Raw genomic sequence first — 27,528 nt, 5'->3', positions numbered from 1 at the left:
TATAGAGTGATACAAACATTAATGCATCAATATAATCCAATCATATACAATATTCTGAAATGGGTCATTTTGCATAACTAGAACTTTTACTTTGATACTTTAAAGGTCCAGTGTGTTGGAATTATCATGGGGATATAATGGCATCTTGGGCATAAATGCACACAGTGTCTTTCTTAATGAGAGAGAACAAGAGAACAGACTGCAGCTCTGCTCTGATCTCTGCTATGTTCACATTTTAGAGAATGTAATTAATATTTTCCTTATTATTGATGTATTATTCCACGCACCCACAGACCATCTGTGCGTCCCTGTGTGTGTAACAAGCAGAGTACACGAGTTGTGATCCCGCCAACATGGGGGCATCTTACTATCTAAATAATGCGCCCTGTAAATGGCAGTAAAATACTGCACCATCCTGACTTTAGACCAGGCTTTGTTAGAGAAAACCTGCTGCCTCAAAGTAGCATTGCGCCAACTATGTGCCTGGAAACACATCTTTTAAGACCTACAAGCCCATGGGCGCACAGATCGACAAAAGTAAATTTGCTACTAATGCAACATGGGCGTTGGCGGTGAAAATGACAACTGCGTTGGTCTGAAACTAGCAATGACAGTGACACTGCGCTGTGCACGGGTTTGCATAGGGTGTAATATAGAGCTCTTAAAGTCTACATGCTAGCATACTAGCAGATGTGAAAGGCTTTGACACAGCTGAGCTTTGCACTAGATGCTAAATATTAATATGCTGATGTTTAGCAGGTAGTACGCGTCATTTTGATCATTATAGTTTTGCATGTTAGCATGCTACTGTTTGCTTATTAGGACTAAACACAAAGTACAACTAAGGCTGATTGCAAGTATTAGACAAACAAGAATTGTGACTTGATGATGACACTACACGAAAAGTCAGAGGATCTCCAAAGTCATTACAGTTCCTGCTGTGGAGAAATTAATATCTGTACCAAATTTCACAGCAGTCCATCAAATATTTATCAAGACATTTAGGTCAAAACCACAAATGTTGACCTCATGGTGGCGCTACATAAAAAGTCAGGGAATAAAAATCAGTAGGTTTCATCACTTGAGAACAATCAATGTCTGCTTAAAATTTTAAGCCGATCCATCCAGTAAATGTTCACTTCTTTGTGAAGTGAAAGCTTAAACCTGCTGGTGGCTCAATGTGAGAGTCAAGGGACCATCAATGTTACTAGGATTCATCCACCGTGAATATTTGTATAGTTTCAAAGCAAACCATCCAAAAGCAGTGGACAAACCAATATTGCTATCCCTACACTGTAGAGCCATGCAGCCAACATGGCTATCTACTTTGATTTATTATACATACAGTTTATAGATATATTTATATTTTAGGAATGATGAAAGCAAACTTGTTTTTCAACTGATGCACATATATGTGTGAAATTATATGCAGTAAGAGGTTTCCATCATATTTCTGTTTGCTGGCTTTTCTTTCATGGACATAAGTTATATGTTTGACATGACAAAATGCAGAGAGACCACTGGCCTTGAGCTCCTGCTGCATGGTCCCGCTCAACATCTTTCCCCCTGATCAGTGCCCCTCCCCCTCCTAAATGACATTACCATACAGGCTGAGGGGGGTCAAGTGAAGGTTCCCGCCCTGATCAGCTAACTGGAAAACTCACAGTTTCAGAGGTCATGGATAAGCCGCCCTATTGGACGATTGGTCAGACAAATCAAATTAGCATCCCGCCAGTGATCCCCTCCTAAACCGCCACCCATGAAGAATTAGATGAGGTGGCTGCACATTTCATTTGATTCATCCTGGAGGTATTTAAACTGTGGATATGTAGAGAAGTGAACAATTAGACCCTACAGTTCAGATATCACACAGGTGTAAATGCTGTGGGGCGTTCACAGTGTTTGAAGTTCTTCTGTGCTTTTACATTTTTGTCATTGTTTGGAAGATGATCATTTTATTCTACCAGTGTCTGAATACGCTTACTTAACCACACCACAACACAGGGCAGGAAAAAATAATGTTAACTGCTTAATTAATATGCAAGTAGTCACTATCATGGGTTCTGATTAAGCACTAAAAATGAAGCCAAAGCAGAAATGCCAAAACTGCACGTCCTCGAACGGCCACTTGAGGCTGGCTCCAAAAGCGAGTCAATTCTCATAAACACCCATGTTAAAATGGCCTACTCTACAGCAGAAAATAACATGCTTACAACCTGGTACACAAAACGGTTTTGGTCTCTATAGCTTATAAACATTCATGACAACTATACCGGGGATGAATCTTTACACAATTTTACATTTTAAAGCTCAACGCTCCACCCCTCGTCTTACTACGGTCACTTCAGGCTCCAAATTTCCATGACAGCAATGACCAAAATGCCAGACTCGAGGCTTCAAAACAGGAGTCCACACACCATCAGGGGACGCCACCGAGGCTATGTGTTATTTTTATACAGCCTAAAGCAGTGATGTGCTCATGATGAAGTAATGACTTCCTTCAAAATAACACCAAAAGGAAATGTTGTCAGACAAGCATGTAGATCTGACAGCTCCAGCTGTAACTGCTCGCTCACTCACTCTTGTTTAAATGAATGGAGAGAAAGAGAGAGGCAAACATGCAAGAGTAGTCCCTGGCCACCAGGACGAAGAGCATCATGGGTCATGTATACTTCAGAGGGCCACATATTTTCTTGCTGTCAAGAAGGGGAGTTTGAGACCCTGACTGGGCCTTTATCTCATGCAACTGCCTGGTCCTTTAAAGTTTCTGTGTGTATGTAGGTATCTGTATATTTGTGTACATGGGTGTGTGTGTGTTTTTCATTTGACTGTTTTTCTTTTACAATGCTGTATAGCAGTTTATATGCTGTTATAAAAACAATAAAAATAAATATGTTTAAAAAAAAAAAAGTAGTTTGTGTTTCCTTCACATGTCTGCTCCATTTTTCTCACACACTCTAAAGACATGCAACTAATTTCATTCATGAGTCTAAATTGCATGACTCTGTCTCTGTCTGCCTTTACATGTCAGACCTGTGATAAACAGGACTACCTGTCCAGGGTGTACCCCCCTCTTAGCCCACAATTACACGCCTCAGAATTTATGTCCAGTGCCAACACTCAGTGCTGAAGCAAGATGTAGCGTGCCCTCTATTTGGTGACTCAGAGAGTAAGGGTGTGGATTGGTTGGAGGATGGGCTGGTAGCACATCTAACTTTCCAAGACTGGAGTTCATGTCCCGTAAGATACCTGCAATTAAATTTAACTTAATCTTAACCTTAACTAAGTGGTTTAATTGCCCAACCCTAACCCTGGCTTAACCATATTTTATTTGTAGTGACAGCAATCTTTCTGCAACCTAGCAGTAGTTGCCATGCACAGATATTGTCAAAAGCCAGAATTCTAAAAACAATTTGGTGTAATCATGCAATATCTATATTCTTGTCTGGCGACAGGTCTACATCTCTTCCTTAGTGTGTGTTGACATAAGCTCCAGCCTCTTCCAGCCCTGGACAAGATAGGTGGGTCAAACAATGAATGGATGTTTTGTTTGTTTCTCTTTCTCACACTTTCTTAGAATATTATCATCTACTCATAAAGTTAAAAAAAAAAGAATTGAACCGCAATCTGCCAATGCTGCCATGGTTTTGAAGAAGAATGAAACAATTTAAGAGCTCTGCACAATAACCACAAGCTAATTTATGTTTTGTTTCATTAATGCCGCTGATATGAGGAGTTACAGACACATTCAGTCCCTCCAGGATGTTGAAATAACAACTGACGGAAATTCAGCCCATCTCCCTCAAGTCTGTGTGACCTTGCAATTTTGTCAAATCACTGCAACTTTATTGCAAAACAGTCGGGACCGCTTTAGTCAAAAAAAAACTTCATATCTATTATCAGTTTCATATTTGGCAGTGCAGCTCTGTTTTGGGACCTCCGTTCCCATCCATGCACCTACATGGAAAGCCTAAGGTAGGGAGAGCTGCAGCAAAGACCCCAACGTACATATCACCTTAAGTTCGTCCTTCACGTCCTCAAAATGATCCCATATTTGGGATTTCCTGCCCGACATATTATTAACTAGCCTGTGGAATAACCGCGGGTACCAGCCTGGTGACTTAGAGGCCATACACATGGCATGTCTTTAACCGCCTGAAAAACGTGAGGTCGGGCGCTGGGTGCTACTCTTGTGCCTTTTCTGTGCCAGCTTTCAAGAGCACGGTGGCAGGTAACAAACATCATATATCATATTTCACTTTAGTGTGAACAGGCCAAAGAAAGCTTGGTTCACCAACATGTTCGATCTGTGTAACTCTTGCTCTAATTATTGCGTGATGGAGAAGAGAGAACTGATCATACTTGAGGGGAGAGGATTATTTAACTGACCAGCATCTGCTGAGTCAAGATATTTTCCTGCTTGTGAACACATTATGATAAATACTGGAGCTCTTTATTGTATAAAGCTGTATCACATAAGAGGATACTGACCGTGACCCGCTCCATATGCACCTCATTTAGATAAATGCATGCAAACAATGGCTGTCTCAAATCTCTACTGAAATTGTGTGTAAGCACCAACACTGCAGGACATTCATGTTGGCACTCAGCTTGACCCACTGTCTCTGTGATTTCATTTTTATCCCCTTCCACAACTTTGACCTTGCACACCACCAGCATTTGGTAAGCAATGATTTATCTGCCAAATAAACGTGTTGGCTCCATTGGAATGTGTTTAAGGTGTGGGGTCACTTACTAGGTCAAAAATGGCAGCTCATAAATTGAAGCTGATGCGTGACTTAAAAAAAAGGAAGCGATGAAATGGTGATTTCGAGGGAAAAGGTTTTGGAATGAAAAATTATACGACTTTATGAAAAGTAAAACAATCTAGAGAAGAATATGGTGCAATTTTGAGATGCATAAAAGCAAGACACATAAGGTGCCATCATTGGACACCTTACCTTGAGTGAGATCCAGCGCTAAGATGGTATATCATTCATCCTGACAGTGTGAGGTTAGAGGGCTCATTTAGGAAGTGAAGGCCAGTGTCCCTCTCAGTGATGTGAGATCATGAAGCTTTAGTTGCAGCTCACCTGCCTGGAAAATCTACTTACCTGCCTCTCATTCAAACTTATAAGTCTTGTTGAGGCTAGCGTGCACTGTCTATTGTGACATTGAGTGCCAGTGAGTGGGATGATGAGTGACTGCCATCTCTGAACAGACTACTTTGCAAAAGAGTGTTTGTTGAACTTTGTTTGGAACTAAAATGAATCATTTCTGTTCAGTCCTGAATGAAACGTTTCACTAAATGGGCCGATGTTTTAGTACTGACATTCTTCAGCTCTCTAAAGATCCACTTTTTATGTGCAAACTGTTTTTGGAGTTTTAAAATCATGAATTGAATTTGTATATTTCCTCCACTTGTTATTGCAATCCGGTAAGTTTTTTTTTCCATGTTACCACAAGGAGTGTGTCATATCATCTTTTTCACGATAACACTGGTGTATTTTTTTAATATCATATAAAAATTAATATCATGATACTCGCAGTATTTCGGCGTGTTGACATATTGATGTCATACTGTTATGCACGGCAACAAGAAGCATGGCTGAAAGCAAAATTATTACCGACTCCGCAGTGGTTCCAAAAGAGGTATTGGTTGCACTTTAAGGGTATTGGTATTGGTATCATAATTTTTTAAACAATACCTAGCCCTACTAATAAGCTTCTATTCATTGTGAAAAACACAACAGAGAAAAGTTCCTGATACCAAAAGTGAGTCAAGTCTTGGCCACATTCAGACCAGCTTTAGCTCTGTGTGCTCTGGCTCAACTTTACCCACAACACGTCATCCAGCGAGGCGCTACACTGGTCAATCAAATAGGTGGTAGTGCACATTAATGCTTGATTACTTTGTAACCTTAACACCATAGTTGTACCATTTAACTCACAAATGTCCAATCAAAAGATTAAGTAATTGCCACCATGATAACTTTCTAGAGTTGTAAGATTCTGTTTCATAAGCCCTTTTTAAACAGGAATTGTACAAATTTGCAGGAAAGCCCAATCAGTCTTTTATCAGCATTGGCAGTATAAAAGCAAATGGGGGGCCTGAGCAAGTAACAAAACATGTAGCTCAGCGTGTGACGTAAACAGTGACGTGGTAGGGAAGCCGTGGCTAGTCAGTCCTTCGGTGATTCTCTCGTAAGTCGGCCCGTCCTTCACCGTCCCCGTCATCTGACGGTTAATGGCCTCTTCGTTTGCGAGGACAAGGAGGGCGTGAAATTCTTTGTCTCCCCAGCTGCTCATCTTTACAGCGTCTGTCAGGTTTGCGTTTCCCTCTTGCTACTAGCTGCTCACTAAATTCAGCTGTTTCCTGTTTATCCACCGCCAGTGGGTTGCACGTGCGGCGTCATCAACAGCTCCTCCCACAAGTCATCAACAGCCCCTCCAGTGGTGGAAGGCCGCCTCGTTCTTTTTTTACCCAAAAAGGTTCCGCCAATATGACTACCCTACGAAGCGGAAAATTGGGCACCTCGGATCAACTTGCCAATCCGGCTCTGTGTGTCTAACAACATTCAACATTCACTAAACATTCACCGAAAATCTGGCAATGTAAAAGGGGCTATAGTGTTATAAATCAATGTGCATGTTTTGGCATCTGAGAAGCCTTGAAATTCACATATCTGTTTCTCCAACTGAACTCTGGGTCATATTTCAGATCTCTCAAGGCAACACAACCATCAACACAGCCCTTGTGTTGTTTTAACATGGAGCTGATTTTGGTCTTAAGCCCTGGTCCAGGCCTTGATTCACCTCATCAGATATCTGTCTTCCCAAAAATTTAATGAAAAGTTAATGGCTTTATCTACCTGACATGTAACACCAAGTCTCGTGTTAGTGGTCACTGTCTGCTGAGCCATTATAAAAAGGACAGGATTGCTACTTTAACAATTAGGAAGTTCAATGGGATCAATACATGATTCGGTGATTCTCCGAGCTTGCATTTTACTCATTTTCAATTTTGCATGCGTTGCAGATAACAATTACTTCCACACCACTCCCTTCCAACAGCAAGGAGCAGCTTTGCCAAGGTAAGCACATAACTGCATAAGGTACGAGCAGACACATGAAGACAGGACAGATACAGTTGATTTTAAATGCATCTTTGTACATACATTTCATGACACATGCTTCCCATTAAACATCATTTGATTGATAAAGATGATTAAAGAAAAACATGTGCACCTAATATCTAAACAACTACTGGATGGACTGCAATTAAATTTGGGAATCAGAATTTTTCATGTTCCCCTCGGGGTGAATTGTAATAACTTTTGTGATCCCTAAACTTTTCCTGTAGTGTCAATCAGTGAGGCTGAAGCTCAGATGTGACATCAAAGACAAAGCATTTACCGTACATGAGGTCTGCTGGTGAGAGCTCAGCTTCAGTCCTTTGTTTGTCTAATTTGCCACCTGCAGCCAGGCCATGACTGAGGTGGTTAATACTGGTGCCCCGGGTCTATTCACAAGAGATCTGAGAGAGTGCAAGTGGCCAGTCCTCGGAGCAGATGTTGGGAGCCCGATGTTAACAACGTCTAATCACTAATTAGGGAGGAGCTCTGATGAGGCCCTGCTAACAAGAGCCCCAGTGAAGGTTTGACTCTGGCAAAGAGGAGGGCGGACTGTAAAACAACTGTAATCATGCTAAAATAATTAGGGGAATTCATGACTGTAGTTGTACATAAATACACACATGCACTCACTCTTACCTTATGCTAATCTAACAAAGCAATACACACTGAGGCTCTAATAAATGGAATGGAGCCCAAGGAAAGAAAACAAAGCTAATGCTTTCCTTTGTTGTCTTTGGGTTGAGTCATGGGTGCAATGACTGGTGGGGACTTGAACTGTACACGACCCGGGGGTCAATCTCAGTGTTTGTTTGTGTTGGAATATGACTGACTTTGGTCTGATGATGCATTTGCCCTGTGGACCGTTTGCAATGAGGAAATCAAAAGCGGGAGAGCGCGAGAGAAAGAGAGGACCAGATGGAAGACTGAGATGGATTGGCCAGCCTAACAGGCAGATGTTTATGGGCCATTATTTACAAGCTCTTTAATCTGGGCTATTTCCTCGCCCTTGGCAATGGATAGGTCTATGGGTCACGCTGCCTGGACCCCTCCACCAGTGGTCATCCATCTCCCTCTCGAAAAGACGGGGAGGGAGAAGAGGAGGGGGGAGGGGGAGCAGTTGTGAAAAATTAAAAGATTGCTCTTTTTCATGAGATGTCTGGGTGTTTTTAACATAACAATAACCTGAAAAATGTGAAACTATGGATCGTGTTTTTATTCTCTGTCCAAATGAGCAGAATTTACCACTGCAAAACCTAAAAGATTTTCAGTTTTGGGCCACCTTAAGCTCATTTAAAGCAGCATATTTTTGTTTTTAACTACTTTAGATGCATTCGATTCAAAAATCCATTCTGATATATCACAATAAGAGAGATGAAATTCAGACAAGGAAGAAAGAGAACAACATAAGGGAAGACTAAAATGGGCTATAAAGGCAGAAAAGAGGGAAATGAGAGCAGCACGGGGGATGTGATGAGAGAGAAAGTGATGTGCATGATGAAAATAAGAAGGATATGGCAGGAGAGGAAGAAAGTGCCACTGTCCGACGAGATGTTGCTTCATTAAAAAGCTTGTCACAGCTATTTCTCTGTCATCCTTTCCCCACCACTCAAAGCTTCTCCCTCGCTGTGCATACACTCAATTAGAGGAGTTTGAGTGATGCTATGACCGTTAGGCCAACAGCGTGTCTCTCCTCTATCTCCAGCAGGCAGACTTGCGCCTAATTTTCCCATCTGCTCGATGAATATTAGCCCAATTGCCGTCTATATCGATTTGTGCTAAGGTTAAAAGCTTGCAAGACCTTGGCTTGAATATGGGTTGCCTGGCAACTGCTCCATTCGACCCCCTAAACCCCACCTTGTTAGAGCCTACACGGACAGCCTCATGTGGGATGTGGATGAGGGTGAGGATGGAGGTGATGGGGGGTGGGCGGGTCCGGCCCAGCCAGATAGCAGAAGCTCGGGCCTTGATTTCCAGCCCCATCAGTGATTAAAAGCTCCCCCTTCTTCCTGACATTGTGACCTTAACCCCCGGACCTACGTGCTCCAGGGTCACTTAACCTTGAACCCAATTACAAGATAAGGTTACTTAAGTGTGACCCGCACTGTGCTCCTCACTCAGTTAATAGGACAGGCTCTAGGAGAAAAGGGCCAGCGTGGCTGATACGCCTCTAGGTTAATTCGCTGGGTTGACAAAGGTCGCGGGCAGCGGCCATAAAAAACGGGATTGCACTTCGATTTCTCATGCAAAGTGAGACTCAGCAATACGATATCGCGGCGGGAGCCAAAGAGCAGAGGCAGCAGAGCTTGTGTTCTGATAAGATGGTTTCATCGCCAACGCCAGGTACCATTGCTGAGCCCATAGTTTGGCCCGACTATGCAAAAAGCTGCCTCTGCACAGAGTCACTCATTCTAATAACTTCCTGTACGTCCCTATGGATACACTAATGTTTCTGTATGACTGTGCTGTTTGAAAAGTTCGTCCTCAAATATATACTGTACATCTACTTTGAATTAAAATTACATGAAGTGTGTTTTTTTAAATCTACCCACAACCCCTTAGCCTCTACCCCACACTAACTTGTCCACTGTGTAAAAATTACCATTACTTTTATTCCAAGTGGACCATTAATTCCCCGGTTAATTGATATTGCAAATACAATAATATTAAACTTTCCAAACCATACTACACTAATGTCTCTGTGAGGCAGAGCTATCAGGCATACTTTGACTTTTTTTACGAGTTTTATACGAACAGACTGGTGGAGTGGTATGAGAGGAATTCACTTATTATTATTCCTCAGAGGACACATGAGGTCTTCCAGTGAACTTGTATCCAGGGCTGTACCCAACTCAATTATGCCTTGAATTATGGCAGTTGAATCAGATCTGGCTGTTTAATACAAATATTCAACGATTCCTTTTTTTTTTTGTCTCCATTTAAGTTCTAAAGTTTGAACAAGGCTCAACAGGACGTTCAGTATGCCAGCCTCACTCACATAATATAGTAAACAACTTAACTGCGCCAATGACCGGTGAGAAATGTACAACAGCATTTTTGGTCAACACTGAACATCAAAAAAACCCAGAGACGGTGTTGTATTAAGTTGCTCTGAGCTGTAAATTCACAACTTCTCATTAGAAGAGAGAAGATAATGTTTTCTAAGAGCCCTACAATGCAGAGTCTCTCTTCCCCTGTGCTGCTGCCAACGCATCCACAGCTCCCTGAACTAAAGAGTAGCGTGAAAGTCAAGTGTGCTCAATCCGCAGCAAAATCTGTGGACCAAAACATCCACAGAAGTACAAAGCACAGCACACTGACGAGCAAAAAAGAAGTGAAGAAGAAAGACTTCTTGACTTGAGGCAATCTCAGTGGACTGAGGGATTTCCGACTAATGATTTGAATCTCCAACTTTCAAAGGGCAGCCCTGCTTGTATCTGTCATCAGTTACTGTCCACACACACAGATTAAACAAGTTTCCACCCATAAATATTTTGGTATCTATGTGCACACATACATCATATTTGTAGAAAGGTCAAACAACACATTTACTTTCCTAGGTCATGTGGAGCAAACAAGCAGATCCTGTTATTTTTTTTTCCAACCTACAATACAGTGTTATACAGTATGAAATCAGCACAGCACAGTTGTCTCTATGTTCAGCCTAAAGCTCAACTGCTACATATCTGCTCAAAGATTTTGGGTCAAGTTTTCGAACTGTGCCTACCAGGCAGTTAAATTTAATGCTTTTTAAGACCTGTTCAAGACACATTTTAACCAAATTTATGACAGATGTTTGGACAAATCATGTATTACTTATTTAAGCATTGCAGGCAAGTAGTATATATGTGGTCTTGTGCATGTATGCTGTATGTATGTATGTATGTAGACTCCACTTATTTTCACAAAAAGACATTTAAAATGAATACACGAAATTAGATAAAACTAGTCCATACCCATTGAGTGCACAGTTGCCCACATACAGTTTCACATGGTGTGTGTTTGGGATACAGGTCATAGGAAATTGCAGATTAAATAGTCAACTGAACCCATTAAGAAGAGCAATGTATTCAGACAGAGTTTTTGTGAATTTGACACTACGATTGCTTTATTGAAAGTACAGTAGTACCATTGCCAATAGTGGGCTAAAACTGTACATTAGTAATTGAGGTAGGACGTTGAAAGGCAGATAGTTAAAGTCATTGCCTTACAGAAGCTCAGTTTTAGTAAGTTTTCCAACTTTTGCCAAGAGGGAACTTTAGATATTGGTCCCCAGATTATGTTCACCGAGTTTCATGCAGATCGGTCAAACTTCCTAGGAAGAGATCGATTTGAAGTGTTTTTCAAAAAATTCAAAATGGCGGAAAATCTATATAACCGGACATTATGGGTTCTTGAGGCAAATTTGTTCCTCATGAGGAGAGGCATCTCTGTGCAAAGTTTCATGTCTCTACGACATACGGGGCATGAGATATGCCCATTCAAAGTCTGCAATTTCAAGTGGTTGCTATAGCACCCCCTTTGGCCAACTGATGTAATATTTCACATGGATTGACCAAGTCAGTGAGGAGAAAAATGTGGAACAGACACATACACACACCCACAGACAGACAGATTATATAGTCGTATTATATCGTCATTATATAGTAAGATGTTTAAACTAGCTAAGACCTCACAAATTAAAATTTAGGACTATTTAATGACTTAAAGGCCTTATTGTTGTAACATTGAATTTAAGACATTTTAAGACTTTTTAAGGACCTGTAAACACCCTGTATACTAAAATGAATGATGTCACCGGCTGGTAATTTTACGTCCCACCACTCTCACATCTGATTTGAAGAATATCAGTTTTTGCCATCACACAGAGTATTTTGAGTCCCGCAGGCGTGACTGAACAGGTTGAGGACCTCTTTTGTTTCTCAGTCTGTCAACCTGTTAAATCAGAGTATGGCTCCAAGCAGCTTCAGTGTACCTGGGTTGAACATTTAATGTTATTAATGTCTCATATGACTTGAAACATTTGTACAGTAGCATGGTTTTGTCGTTTGCCTAAATGTTGTTTTGTATTTGGAATCAATGAAATCTCCTTGCTCAGCCACAGGTCAGGTCATGGTAGGCAGCAGGAAACAAATCCTCCACACACTGACATACACTTTACTATACTTGTTCCCTCAAATAAAGTATAGTAAAGTCTATGTCAGTGTACGGAGGATTTGTTTGTCAAGTTGTTTTGTATTTATTTGTATTTTTGTAAAACAGTTGATGTCCTGGGACAAGAAAGATTTCAGATTTTGTTTTGATAATAAAGTGAACTCTTACCTTATCTTAAATGGTGAATTTGTGAACAAGCATGAGCATTTTTTTATATGAACTAACATTAATCACAGTGTATGCCTGGGTTATATCATGCATGTTTCTGACTCAGGTTCAAGTTCAGGTTACCTAATTTGCACCTGTAGGTAGACGAGGCATCCAGAAGCCTCTTATGCTGTGTATTATCTCTTCATATTCTTACCAACTAGTCAGACAGTGCAACATATTGAGAGTCAAGGCGTCTCAGCTTAACTAAGCCAATAATGTGTGACTGGTTTGTTTTGTCCTGTGTCACGTCCTGGCTGTATCATGTGGTAAACTCTTACCCTGCCTCTAACCCCTTCAATCTGGCATTATCCCTCTTGGATCAAAGCCAATGGGCTGGCTTAACAAGCTGGGCCACATCAGAACAGACAGGCATGGAGGGGAGGGTGAGGGGTGAGCACAGCGAGCAAACATGCAGCACTGTATATCATGGCAAAGCCCACTGTGACATTGGCTGTGATTTGGTGAAGCCGAAACGACAACAGTTCACTTTAGCACTTACTGGAGCAGTTGCTTATTGAGTTGTTCTTCCACTGGGGAGTTTCCTCTTTTTAACCAAGGAGGTGGGGACAAAATTCACCCAAGAGCAACACAGAAGAGGAAAAAAAAGGTCAGATGACTCGTAAAACGTCAGGAAATTAACAGTTAATCTCTTAAAGCTATACGTTCAAATGGAGTTAATCTCTCTGATATACAGGGTGAAACATCTGGTCAATTAAAGTGATTCAACCATTAATTTAGGTATTTTAGAAATAAATCCTAAATAATGCCTTACCTTAATTCTGTTTTGTCCTTAGCTGGTAGCACTTGGCTGAACCGTCAGGTCAGACAGGAAACAGCTGCTTAGAAATAATAAAGCTGGTCATAAAGCAATTAGTTATACAGTGGATTTCCAGACGGACTGTATTAACATTAACAGAATAACTCAATATTTGTTAAACGGATGAGTAAAAAACATGAAAACCAGTGCTTGGGCAGAGTGAAGTCAGCCTTTGATTCTGCTACCATTACTACTAATAATGCACAGCTAAGTGTAATCAAATAGAATCAGTGTATTGGACAGCGTGCAGCTCATTGAAATTTAATGTTTCACAGCATTTGAATGTGATTTGCTTCGCTTGCATTTGGTTTTAATCTCGTCAGACAGGTCAGGTCGGCCACTTTGTGCGGTGCTGCCCACAAATAAGGCTCTCATATCGAGTCCCAACACTCTCGGCACCACTTTGTTTGAGGTCAGCTGCTGAAATAGGTCATCGTTTTCCTGTAATGAGAGACAAAGGGGTTTCTGATTAAATTTTTGCAGCCATAACGGTCATCAGGCTCACGGCACACGCTAGTCAAGCAGAAACGGACTGTATGTCCTCATCAAAATTCCAATCATAAAACCAAAACAAAAGCTTTCAGGTTCATTTATATGATGTGGATAAATGAACTGAAAAAAAAAAAAAAAAAGGATTAACGTTGAGTCAATTCAAGCCAACAAACCAAAACCTTTGGCTTTCAGTGATAAGCTGTTTGCCTTAGGTACTGAAAAAAGGTCAAATCAGAAAAAACATATGAAGATGAATAACTCAATTAAACAAACTTAACTGGACAGGCAGTGAATGCTGGAAAGGTCAACTGGTCTAAAAGTAAAAAAACAAAAAAAACAACAACAGCAACAACAACACGGGTGTTCATTGTTTTTAGGCCATGTACAAAGTACTGATCTACATATTGTATAAAATTGAGATGAAATTAAGAAATAAATTCTCTGTATACTTTCAGGTCTTCTCTCGTTTGCACTACAAACAAGCTGCTAACTCAGCAGCCGTTGTAGTGTGGCTAGTTGCGTTAGCTTAACCTTTCTGAGGTGGACAGTATGTCAGAGTCTCTTGCTCAGACAGTAACACAACGATCCACTGTGGCTCACAAGAACGTCCGTACACTCGAAATAATAATACAGCTGAGTGGCCAACATTCTTCAATAGTATGTTAATGTTAGCTAACTAGTTTAGCTTGCCGTTACAGTGGTTTAGCGTTAGCTAGCTCACATGATAGCACAAGGATCATGGGTAACAGTTAGCCTATTTTTAGTCTCTATACACAGACTCTACATTGAGTAGAGTAAATGTAGAGTCTGTAGGCAAACCCCGGAGATCTTGCCACCGGAAGAAGAGCAGAGAGTGGTTTCCGGTGCTAGGCTGTTTGTAGTCCGCGTGATATTGATCAATCACATTTGAGCCGGCTGCAGTTGTTGCCAGGTTAAACGGTCCACACGGTAAACTAACGAGGCGGAACATAATTGGCGTCACTGCAAACTCTGAATCCATCGCAATGGTTCAGCATATTTACTTATATATAAACGGAAGTCGGAAATGGAAATTCGCCTCCTCCACCCAAATCAAACCGGAATGCCAAAAAATTGGGGGTCTGCCCCCAAAGGCTGTATCACCGTCTGCCGGAAGTCAGACGCCGAATACAGCCGATGGGTTCCGAGAATGGCCTATTATTAATGTTGTATGCTGTAATTTATTTATTTATTTTTTGTGGAGAGGCAAATTTATCTTTGCTATTCATGTGAATGTGTGTTTTCAGACATATTTTAATATTTGGGGGAAAAAAAGCTTGAACTAAACCTTAAAAAAAATATGTGGGCCTAATGAGCAAACAATAATTTGGTGCCCCCCTGCATTAACTCTAAGGACCCCCTGTTAAACACTGTCTGAAAAAAATAACACCTATATTTTTAGAGCCATTTAAAATTGTTTAAAAAATCACTTCACCACATTGTATTTTAAATGTGGCTGAAATGTGTGGCACTTTGCACTGTGCGTTATGAACATTTTGCATTATCCTACAAACCACGACAACAACTCACTTAAAAGAATTAGCACATAGCATTAATTGTAAATTGTAACAGTCTTTAGGAAAATAAATCTTTAGAAAATGTGTCGGATTATTAAAAAGGCAATTTCATTGGGCGAACGTAAAAACGTATCTGTTCACTTATAATTACATATGGTTTTATTCTATCTACTTTTGTATGAATATTAGAATAAAGAGTAAAAAAAATAATACATCGTCTTGTTTTTGTACACTCAGTGTGCCACCTGATTGCCTCGTAACACGGGTCAAACACAAGGCAAAAGATCAGCTGAGAGACAACAGGGGGGGGGAGAATTTGGATAACATAGAGAGCTGTATGTAAAGAAAGGGAGAGTGTGTGTGGGTGGGTGTGTGGGGGGTTGGTATTAGAGAGTAAGAGCAGGGAGAGGGAGAATGAGGCTGCTCTAACAGTGGCCTGCTGACCGCCAGTTGAACCTCTCTCTGAACTGAAGATGAACTCTAAACTTGAGGATCTTCGGTCACGGATCTCCCTGGGAGCTATGAACCGCAGCAGCTAGCCTACAGGATGATGCTCACACACACACACACACACACACACACACACCTCGCAACTGTTACACACAGATAATTCCATCATCATCACTGTGGCGTAAACAAATCCACTCATTCTACTGGTGTGAAATTTGCACACACACACAGAAAAGCACAAAAACACCCACACACACACAAACATTGATCCTCTGAACATGCATGTTAACCTTGCCCTTTGCCCTACGTACCTTTATAGCGAGCACATGCTAATCCACAGAGCTTTGCAATCATGTACCAAAAGTAGCAACCGAAAGGTGTGCCATATGCACACACCAGTACAAACATACACACACACGCTTTTGTGCATATAACAAAACATTGCACCAGACATGTCAGAGGTTGTGGTAGCTCTTTAACCACCCCCACTGTGGCACACCCAGGAGGGCACTGCAGAATGCACTGTGGGGTCACAGGCCGGTCACCACAACACATAATGATCCCGGTTCTGTCTTGTGCTCAGCTGACAGACAGACGGGGGGGGGGGTTGATGGCTGAGGTTAGAGCAAAAATAAAAACAAGGGCACATTAACTGTTTTTTCCTGCATTGAAACCTGATAAACAAATTTATATGGTTCTTGGTTGATTTAAAGGAGCTCACCCCAAAATCAAAAATACATATTTTTCCTCTCACCTGTAGCTCTATTTATCAGTCTAGATTGCTTTAGTGTAAGTTGCAGTGTTGGAGATATCGGTGACATATGAACTAAAACTACACCCGGCAACTGAATCACCGCGCAGAAGGAAGTGTGCATCTGCTCATAGGCCAGAAGCTCATGCTCGTGCCAGCATGAAATGTAAATATTAATAGCGTCCTCCTCAGCTAGATAGATAGATATACTTTATTAATCCCTGAGAGGAAATTCAATTTTTTCACTCTGTTGTCATACACACACAGCCCAAAATACACACACATGCACAAACAGGACCTATACATGCATGACATGGAGAGATGTTCGTAAATTACCTAATTTATCCTGATTTTAATTCTTTGTATATAGCCTGTTAGGCTATTACCTGGTTTATTGTTGATTTTTAAATGGTAAGCATGACACCGTTTTGAAACAAATGAAATAGGCCTACTTGTTCGTTATCAAATGCAGAAGACACAAGAGAGCAATAAGGCGTACAGCGTTTTTTTCATTGTTTGCGTCTGGTTGTAATGATACAAAACATCTGCGGAAGGACAATTCACGGCATGGTATCTTCTTCTGGGTGAGGGGAAGGCTGACGCTTGTAGGGAGAGGATGGCGGAGATGTCGGTTCAGTATCAATTTCTCCTCCATTGCTGTTGTTGTTAAGGTACGTGATGTTTGGTCTTTGCAGTATTTGTCCTAACCCTTCTCCTCTTTGGGTGGATGGTTGTGTAAGAAAAAACTGTGATGAGTGGCTGCAGTGTTTTACCTCAGCAACTACAGAAAATGCCAAACATGCAGCACCCAGTGCAGAATGGATGCTATTGCTGTATTCCAGATTATCGCAACAGCCCTAATGCCAATTGAGTCACCAGTAAATGCGCGCTTCCTTCTGTGCAGCGATATGGCTGGCGGGTTCGGTTTGTTAGAAGGAAAATTGTTCCTACATCAAACTGCTCACAACAAGCACCTCAAGCTGAGTGCCATCAAGTTCCATAATACTGGACAGAAGGCAGACATCTTCACGGCCGACATCTCCAACAAGCCACTCCCACGCTGTCAGGTCTGGTTCAGGACTGACTTACGATGTCAACCTGCCACAACAAAGCTGTTACACTTACCAGATCCACACTGTGATTCCAATCCCTGACCTATATTGCTCTTTTTTCACCCACTTATTCTTATAAAATTATGGTGAGCTGTTATCCCAAATCTGATTGGATGCTGCTCATTCAGACAGTGAAAAATGAGGATGAGGATGGCACAGATTAAAACTGATGATGTACAATGTAGAATGTCAAGGGAAAAAAGAACGTGTCTACAGTAATACTAAACTCCCCTTTCCACAGTATACAGATGGAAGTTCTATATTTGCACCTTGATGACCTATTGTACTGCTCCATTACTGTACTCTTTATACAGTGCAGTGGAAAAGCATTAAAAAATAAACAATCTGTTAACGTAAATATTTTAAATACAATATAAGAGTGTGAAAATTGAACTGCTTTAAGTGACCGAGAGGTGTGTGCTCTGCTTCTTTTGTTTGACAGACTTCACACACTAAGCAAAAGAAATATTTCATGGCCAGAGAAACGCATTAAACGGCTCGTCTTATGGGACAAAACTACCCCCTCACCTTCCTCTTTGAGCTGGGGACTAACCTGAGTTTTACATTCAGCCGCCTGACGAATAAAGACTTTCCTCTGATGACTTATTCATATCCCACAGGTACAATGCGAGGAGGAAAAGTGCCAGGAGTGGAAGTCTGCATTTCTACAAATGGACCTTAAAAGGAAATGGTAAGTCAGTTGTCTGTGTTAAAGAATTTTTTAACCTTTATCATGAGTGCGGCTTTCCGAGCATGCACGCTCATTTTCATTTTACCACCGCACCTCACAGTTATACCGCTACACACATTCACTCCAGGGAGCTGCTCAGTACAACTGCAGCCTATGACGGCGGACAGCTGAGCAGCTCCAGCCGAGCAGCTGGGGGTCAAGGGCATCTCGACAGTGGCTGTTGAGGGGCAGATTGGCATCTTAGTTATACAAACATTTCTCAGAGCTTCTCGGGAGGCAGAAATAATGTCCTTGGCTGAGTTAAACCTCAAAGCGCAGAGGCAAGGCATGTTTATTTGTATAGCAGCTTTCAAAAGGGCGATTCAAAGTGCTTTACATTACACGTTACTCAGCATGATGACAAGATATAACAGAAACTAAAAGTGAAAAGGGGATATGTAAACAGTCTTTAAATGAGAAAAACAAAACAGAGGAGAAATAAATAGAAAAAAACATAAGTGAAAATTGAATCCAGCTGATTAAATTAGGAAAATAAAAAAGACAGTGTGGTTACAGTGTAGTGAAAGATAGGAATGAATAGTCCCAAATTTAATTTGATAAAAAGCAGAGGCAGATAGAAAAGATTTAACCCTTGGAGCAGACCTCGAGTTTACTTAGAGTTTGTTCCAGATAAGTGGTGCATAGAGAGAAAGGACAGTAATTTGTTTGAGTTTGTTCATTTTGTAACATCTATGTGAGTGTGCATTAAAAATAGTTTATAATAATTACTTAATTAAGGCCACACAGACCTTAGACCAGCAGACAAAGTTGAATCAGGAAGTAAAAATGCTCCTTCAACAGGAGGAAAATCTCAGTGAAGAACAAATAAGTCATTGGGGTGGGAAAAATTAGTTCACTTATATAATCACGATTTTTCTTTAATCAATTTGTTAATGCTTGAACGATATAATTCAAATGTGGAGGTGGAAAGAATTTGCCATTTTTATCGTTTTCCTCCTCAAGTAACGTGATGTTATTTCTGTATCAAGAAAAACAAAGCCAAAGCAAGAAACCAGACAATTGCGAGTCTGAGAACAAATCTTCAGCTTCTCAAATACTAGCTTGAATTCAACCAGCTGAGCACAAACTTCCTGACGGACGCTGGCTCAGCAACCGTTCCCTTGCTGCAGTTACAGGGTATGCGACCCAGACTGCTGTGAACCCTGGTCTACTGTTAAATAGGGGTGTAACGATCCATCAGTCTTATCAATTAAATGATCAGCGATCCAGTATCATCAATGCAAAGTGAAAACATTGATCCATATCGTCACCTCTAGGATATGCTTTTATCTTAAAGTCCGAGTCACCATTAAACAGCGACAGGCAGATGGCAAACAGCCAAGAGAAAGACAATGAGGATAACATTATTTCTTTAGGAATTCGTGGAAATATTTTGGATTGCGGAGAAAATACAGGTCAACAGACAGAGCACATGCTGCTAGCCGCTAGGCTAATTTATGTTTTGTAAACACGCGTAACCTAATAATAGCTGACTAGCAAAAAACAGTTGTTTTGTCCATGAATCTTGACAGTTATTACTGAGCTGAACTGGATACTTGTGTTAAATAATGTTGTTGTTAGTCCATGTTTTATGGCTTTTTTATGGAGAAGTTTGCCCTCAGGGTTTAAAGCCAGATAGACTGAGGTTTTATGAAAATGATCATTTTGGTTAAGATGAAAAGATCTCTTTCACAAAGGTCTTTCTGTCAGAAAGCCCTGAATGTAAACTTGTCCCATGTGCGTTTTTATGTGTGTTAGTGGAGTCAGTTTAAACTAAACTTTACTGCATAATTATTAACATTATTTATGTTGTTTTTATCTTTTATGGCCAAAAGAATAAAAGAAAATGGTGGCAGCTTCTTCTGTAACTAGTGTTGCACGGTATACTGGTACTAATGGCAGACCACGGTACTAAAACACCACGGTACATACATATGATACCATAATGTTGGAGTAACAATAACAATACTGTTATTGCTATTGTAGTACCTCACCTTTGACAGTCAGGTGTCAATGTTGTGTGACAGCACTGCTTCCAAAAACCACAAACTGCTTGTGTATTAAGCTAATTATATTTCAGTAAATCTATACTATATTGATTTTAAAATACTTTTTATAAAGACTCATCAGAAGAGAGAACAGAGAGAAAAAAACTTGACATCTTTCACAGTAGCCCAAATCTGGAGCTTCTTTTTTGGGCTGATATCTTTATGGACTGTTGTATGGCGGTCAACATCACATGTCTTAGCAGCCAAATTGCATCAGCTGATTAAAGGCTGGTCTGTCAAAGCTCAGAGAAACAATGTGTGAATTCAGTCTGAAACTCAACCTACTTCTAAACTAATACAAATTGTATCTTTGAGGGATCCACAGTGATCCATTAGGAAATAACATGAACTTTAAAAGGTTTAAATGTTCCTTTATATTGGGTTTTATTATCAAAATTTAAATTCTATAACCAGGTGTCTCTCTTTTTATTTTCTCTCTCTCATCTTTTATCCTGTTGATGATGAGCTAAATACTGTTAAGAGGAAAGCAAGTTCATACATAGCACCTGTCAAACACAGAGTAAATTCAAAAAGCTCTACATAAGGAGAAAACATAAATCTAACATCTAATAATAAGATTTAAAAATAAAAAGGACAAACAGAAATACAATTATTGAAAATAATAATTAATTATTAAATATCTCATGAACTGACATAGACCAGTACTCTAGGTTTGGGATGGATCATCAGGGATTAAAAACAAAATTTCAATGAAATTTAATTTAAATGTTTTAATAACGGAGTGCATGTTTAAGTACATGAGATTTACTGCTTTTTTTTCTTTGCTTTTTTTTATAGTGGTTTCGACTTCAATATTGAGAATCATGTAATTTCACTGCTATTGGTATCAACTATTAAATTTGTGGTAGTGTGAAATACTGGTTACAGCGCAGTAAAAAGTTGTTCCAAATTTGATACAGGAAATATAAGGACCAGTGCAATAAATCAAAGGCACACATTTTAACTTTGCAATAAGAACAGACTTTTGGACGTTTGGCTGAGCCCTTGCAGTGAAGAGAAGTAGCTTTCCCACATGTTTGTACACAATGCATCTAAGCCACTTACAGAGGTTACCGAGAGGTCAGTCTATGTCATCTAGTTCTGTATCGTACCCTTTGATAAGGCTGCTGTTTGTTTGGAGACTGACAGTGTTTAATGCATCACTAAGTATCATAAACATAAGGATATTTGCATTTCAGACACATGCTGGTGGTTATTAAGACGGCAGTGTGGGATTAAAGAGGATTTCTGATTGATCTGTTGTTTCATAACTCTGCACTAACACTGTTCTCTTGGAAGAGGTCACAGGGTGTGTCAGCCAGAGATCACGGGGACACCGTGTGAGCGTGTATGTGAGTGTGTGTGTGTGTGTGTGTGTGTGTGTCACACATGGACCACATGCTGGTGTCCAGCCTGGAGGGCATCACAGAGTTCTGCCAGAACAAGTTGTGTTACTTGTGCTACCACACACATCGTATGTGAAAAGGTCACAGAGCTGTCCCTGGAGGAGAGGCTGGGAGACCCTGTGTTGTTCACAGAGTGACACTGTGTTCCTTCCATATTACATACTAACACCATGACATATCTGCGTTTTTTTAAGTTTGTACAAGGAAATTAATGTTGTAACATGTTGTTGATGCCTTCAAAGAATGAAAAATGAAAAATTAATCAGATTTTTTAAGCAGAGATTTTTTCTTTTGATCCTTTTTCTTTTAATTATCTCGTGACCCCGAGAATCTCTCTACAAAAAAATCTATCTTTACAAAAACTGACACTTTATTAAGTTTACTTTTTGTTTTGTGAGCTGTGTCAGGCTGAAGGATTTTGTTTGATTTTTCATCTTTTTTTTCTAGTCATGAGTCATTTCAACAGTGTGTTGCTTTAAGTCTATGAACATTATAGTGTCCTACATCAGTGGTTTCCAGTATTTTTGGCTTGTAACCTGTTGAAATATAGCAATATCCAGGTTACACGTTACCCCTCCTCACTGGTTAACACCTGTGACCATTTCACAGTGTGATTTTTACTTTATTTTTAGAGGCCTAATGAGATATATTTGCCCAGTTAAATTAAAAAAAGAAAGAGCAGAGAATGGAGGAAAGATTCACCACCCGTTCCCCTCGACTCAATGTGAGCAGAGGGGTGAATAAAACAGTCGCTTCGGGTGGCGACTTTTCATCTTCGCACCGCGTGGAGTTCAACTTTGGTGAACTTTAACTAGCCAAGTCGCAGCCTCAACGATAGCTAAGAAGTATGTATGGAGTAGGGATGTGCGTGATTACACGTCTAAACGATTAAACGTCCGCCCCTTCACTAGTCAGCACCAGAAATATTAGTCAGTTAAACCAATTAGTGTTTTCTTCATGTACAAGGCCGCTTAACTGTCATGCAGCCGCCCGCCACTAGTGGGTGCTACAGAGCCGTCAGACAGCAGTCCCCCTCCCCGCGGTAATGCTCGAGTAGACTAAGTTTTTTAACAGCATGGTGGGAAATAAGAGCGATGTCCTCTCGCAAAACCAGCATGGTTTGGCAGTAGAGATCTAGAAAATGAATTCAGCAGCAAATTATCTTTTTTGAGATTTTACATTATTTGTTATAATATATATGTATATGTATACTGCACGGTGCAAAGTGTCTTGTACTTCAGCAGCATTTAAAATCCGACATGGTTGTTGAAGACTGATTAAAGGCTTCAAAGGGCTCTTAATGCACACAATATTTTTGGGACAATGTTTCATATACTAAATTTTGACAGTTTCTGAGTGTTTTCCCTGTTTTAGACTAGTCTGAATTAAAATTTTTGTTTAGTCAACAGGGAAATTAGTCGCCAGGAACATCCCTAATATGGAGGAGACAGTAATTGCTGACATGTTTAACCAGCTGATATTATATGATATTGGCCATGAGAAAAAATTACCCCACATGAGAATTTCTGCCTGGTTGGCAGTGGGCATGTAATGTAAGAAAATTGAAAATGTACCAATAACATTGTATTTCATGGTACTTCTTGGCAAGCTTGCTAACATTAGCTAGCAAGTTAGCTTTCTGAGTGTGTCACATCAGGCACTGCCCACATTCAACAGAAAAATCGCCTCGGTCACTCGTCTGCATTCGCTGTGTAACCTTGGCCTTATCCTGCAAGCTCTTAAAAGAATCCCGATCTGAGTTTTGAAACCACTCATATACTTCACTATGCTGAAACATCAAGCAGCTCTAATTTACATGTTGCCATTTTTAAGTATATACTTAATTTTCTGAAGGTCCAAGAACAGGATAATGTGTGTCATCATGGTCAAATTTGGTCCAGGTGGCACAAATGGTAGTGGGAACTACCACAGGAATTGTTTTGAGTGTTTTGCAAGTCTGTCTGTCTCTTGCATGGTTGCAATGTCATATCATGAAACTGTACAGGCGTGTATTTGAGATCAAAATGAAGAAAGAATTTGAAGATGGCTGTGGATGGAGCAAGGGGGTAGGAAGTAGGGGGCAGGAAGAAGGCTTTGCGTCCAAAAAATTTCAGTTTTTCTAAAAGGTTTCTCCTTGTTTGTCTTTTTAATTAATCAGAACCATGTAAAAAAACATTCTCAGAAAAGAAATAGAATATTTTTATTCACCGTGTCATGACATGCGAAGTTTGACATTTTAGGGTTTTTTGAAAGACTTTTAGTACAGTAAGATTTTTTGTTGATGGCAATGACCCGCGTCTGAACTTTGAGGCTTCTCCGAGTAAACTGGCCGACACATGGGTCAAAGCCCCGTCAATATCCCTTGTTAAACCCAGGTCTGTAATGTAAAGAGGATTAGTCTGCGTCTGGGAAATCATGCCTCTATCTCTCAATGAAGGATTTTGGACAGATCACGCTGAAATACTAGAGAGCCACAGCAACACGTTACCAGCTTTAAACTGCTAAATCCACCAAGATTGATGCCGCACTCCTGCACTATCAGTGGCTATTCCATTACAGTCCATGTACCCTGAGGTCATGACAGGTGGTGGTGTCCCGGGGCCGTGACAGTGGAGACAACTGGAGACCAGGCAGTGGAGTCGCAGGCCGGGGGTAGACTGACAGGTGGTCAGTTGGGGGGAGGTCGGTGTCAGTGCCACCTATCATGACCTGGGATGGGGTTTCACCTCTAGGGTCAAAGGGAGGTCAGTGTTTCCAGGTCCGAAAAGTTTCCAGCGTCAATCTAGTTTTTTTGGTTTTCACGGCATGTGTGTGTTATTGTGTCAATAAAATTTAAACTTGATTCTAACCACATGGATGATTTGGTGTACTGACATTTTTATAGATCTCTTTGTCAGTATATCATTTCTAATGTTACCTTCCTCTTATTAGATCATGGAAACAGGTGAGAGAAGATACACACACATGCTGTCCTGGCCAACGTTAGAGTTTTCCAAAATGTTTTATATAAATTTTCGGCTGTTTAGTGTTGATCTCCATCAGAGTTAAGACCAGAGTCATATTCACAACGAGATAGATAGTATTTTTTTTTTCTAGGTCTGTTGTATCCAACTATTGAATTTCAAACTCCAGAAAGTTGTGGAAATTAAGCTAAAAGGGACTCTGCAGAGTTTCTGACCACTAGTAGCGCTATGGAGTAGTGTTTTTAAGAGTGGGTCCCTGTTTCGTTTGTACTATGCATGTTTACTCTATTGAACTGACGGCACCAAGAGGTGAAGAAGCAGAGGATGGCGACCAAGTGGACACAAATGTAAATATTACAAAATTTAAAATATGGAAATGTTTTATGAAGGAAATGCATTCTACATGTTTGTTAAACCTCCAGGATGCACAAAATAAGTTTTGATGAGAAACACTGACTTATGCCCTGGAAACCAAAGCAAGCCAAGACCGGAGAAAGACTCAGTGACTATGTTTACATTGCACAAAACGTTACGGTTTTTGCATGTCTTGCATATCAGAGAATTGAACAAAGTCATGTAGATACATTATAGCGTGGTAAGACCATCCTAATGTGAGCTCAACGTCCTGTTTCGCTCTCTTATCAGTCTCAGTCATGGCCAATCAGGAGTCCGCACCGTAGTTGACAATGTAAGCAGCCAATCAGGGACTGCATTCTAGTTGATGATGTAAAATGCAGGGCGCCACTTGCAGAACAGTAATGGTGGCTCCTGACGCAACAAGCACTAACTCTAACACTAGTAAACACAGCAATAAGTGAAGTTATTGTAGAAAGAGTCAATAACAACAATTAAACAAGGACAAGAGTATGCACTCATGGAGTTTCTCAGAGAAAGACATTTTCGCCGTTCTTCTGACTGGAGTGGGCAAAACATTGATATATCAACTGGCATCGCTGGGGATGAAGAAGATGGTCCCTAGTGTTTTGTTACGCTGATTGGCTGAAAGAGTTTGTCTGTCAAGGTGAGTACTCCCGCCCACTGAATGTGTTTGGGGCAGCAGCAGGGCCAGAGTGATAGAGAGACCAAAACAGGATGTTGAGCTCACGTCATCAGGAGATCAGCTCTGCACTCAGGGTTTCAGGTAAATAGGCTATACGATGCTTGTTAAGGTTGCTTAGCAACCTCAGATGCAACCTGCTGCCACGCTCTTGAAAGCTGGCACAAAAAAGGCACAAGAGCAGCACCTAGCGCCCGAGCTCATGTTTACCAGGCAGTTAAAGACATGTCATTTGTACAGCCCCTAATTTACAGGGCTGGTACCTGGTCGGGGGGCAGCCCTACTGCCTTACTACAGTTGTTTGCTAATAGACGTTTCCCTTTTAATGGAGGGTTTAAAAAAAAAATCACCCACTGTAAGTAACTAAAATAATAATAGGGAACCATCACTTTGTCTCTAAATTCTTCTCACTTGTCATATATTCAGATAATCCTGGTTTCAGACCTCTGAATTGCCATCCACATCTCTGATTAGTCCAGCAGGATAATTAAGCCTAGTGTTGTGCCTGTTGACAGCTGCTTCTCCAGGTTGGTAAACAAGTGACCACACAAAGCTCAGTAGGCAGTAAGAACAGGGATATCATCTTCTTACATAGCTGGCGAGCTACATAGCTAAATCCATAACATTAGTCTCAATTTACACAAAAAATTAAAGTACTAGATGCACATGTTCATTGTATTGCGAGTGTTACTCGTTCAAAGAGCTTGTACTGTAACACCTGAATGAGCAAAACATCCATCAGAATCCACAGTGACTGTTCTGTTCCCTACTTATGGGGAAGAGTTGAGTGAGTGTCCCACAGTTTACCTGTTTATTTATACCCCTAACCTTAATCCAGAGTGCCCTTCACTGCTGTGAGTGTGGCTTCATGCAGAGCCACAATCTGTAGGAGAGGAACCAGTTTGGGAGAGAGCCAAGCTGGGTTTTGATCTAGCACGAATCACAGAGTAGTATTTCTCATCGTCTGAACACTAATTGTTGCCACTTCTACAGAGATAAAGCAGTAATTGTGTGGCACTCAGTCTGCTAACTTTTTTTTGGGTGGTCCAACAAAGGCGCTCAGTTTGTAGAGCTCATGTCTTTGTAGCTCAGGGACATAGGAGGTAACTCTGGGACAGACTTGCAACAAGAGTGCACACATTGCTAAAACTGTCCATACACAACCTGTGTAATTCAGAACAATTGTTCACAGATTGTACTGTGTACACACACACACACACACACACACACACACACACACACACACAGCTGCATCACCCAGCACCAATTACCACAGCTGTGACCTCACACGTCCGGGTCAGTGATTCCCACAAAATGGACAAAAAGAAACTTGTCCTGGAATCTCAGCTCCCAATTACTCTGCACTGAGCTCCCCGGGCGGACAATGCTGCAGGTGAGAAGTTGGACGGGGCCCTGTCACAGCTTGGCAGAGGCACAATGGAGCCCTGTGGCAGCCCCTGGAATGGCTGCAGGCACATTTACAGTTTAAGTGCCAGGATAGAGCTTCACTTGAAACAGGGGAGATGAGATATCTTCATTCTTTGTGTTTTGTCTTCACAACCTTATTTCACTCTGCACAAGATCTCAAGATGGTTCCACTTCATTTGAACTTTGACAGACTTGCTGACAGTGTAAGGGCCACGACAAGCGGTGGAGCAGTGGTTAGCATT

At 40.8% G+C, this 27,528-nt stretch overlaps 1 protein-coding gene across 2 annotated transcripts in view; it reads right to left on the bottom strand.

Moving 5' to 3' along the window:
- Nucleotides 1–27,528, bottom strand: part of il21r.1 (interleukin 21 receptor, tandem duplicate 1) — a 78,956-nt gene that overhangs the window by 33,917 nt on the left and 17,511 nt on the right. For both annotated transcript variants that reach the window (XM_049582919.1, XM_049582920.1), the window contains exons 3-4: nucleotides 13,270–13,755; nucleotides 12,997–13,041 (exon numbers count right to left, since the gene is read on the bottom strand). The gene's annotated coding sequence lies outside the window, so the exon portion shown is untranslated. The remainder of the gene's footprint in view (nucleotides 1–12,996; nucleotides 13,042–13,269; nucleotides 13,756–27,528) is intronic.

The sequence above is a fragment of the Epinephelus fuscoguttatus genome, linkage group LG8 (assembly GCF_011397635.1).
Source record: "Epinephelus fuscoguttatus linkage group LG8, E.fuscoguttatus.final_Chr_v1".
Lineage (NCBI taxonomy): Eukaryota > Metazoa > Chordata > Actinopteri > Perciformes > Serranidae > Epinephelus > Epinephelus fuscoguttatus.
This window is presented reverse-complemented; position numbering and strand designations above follow the sequence as displayed.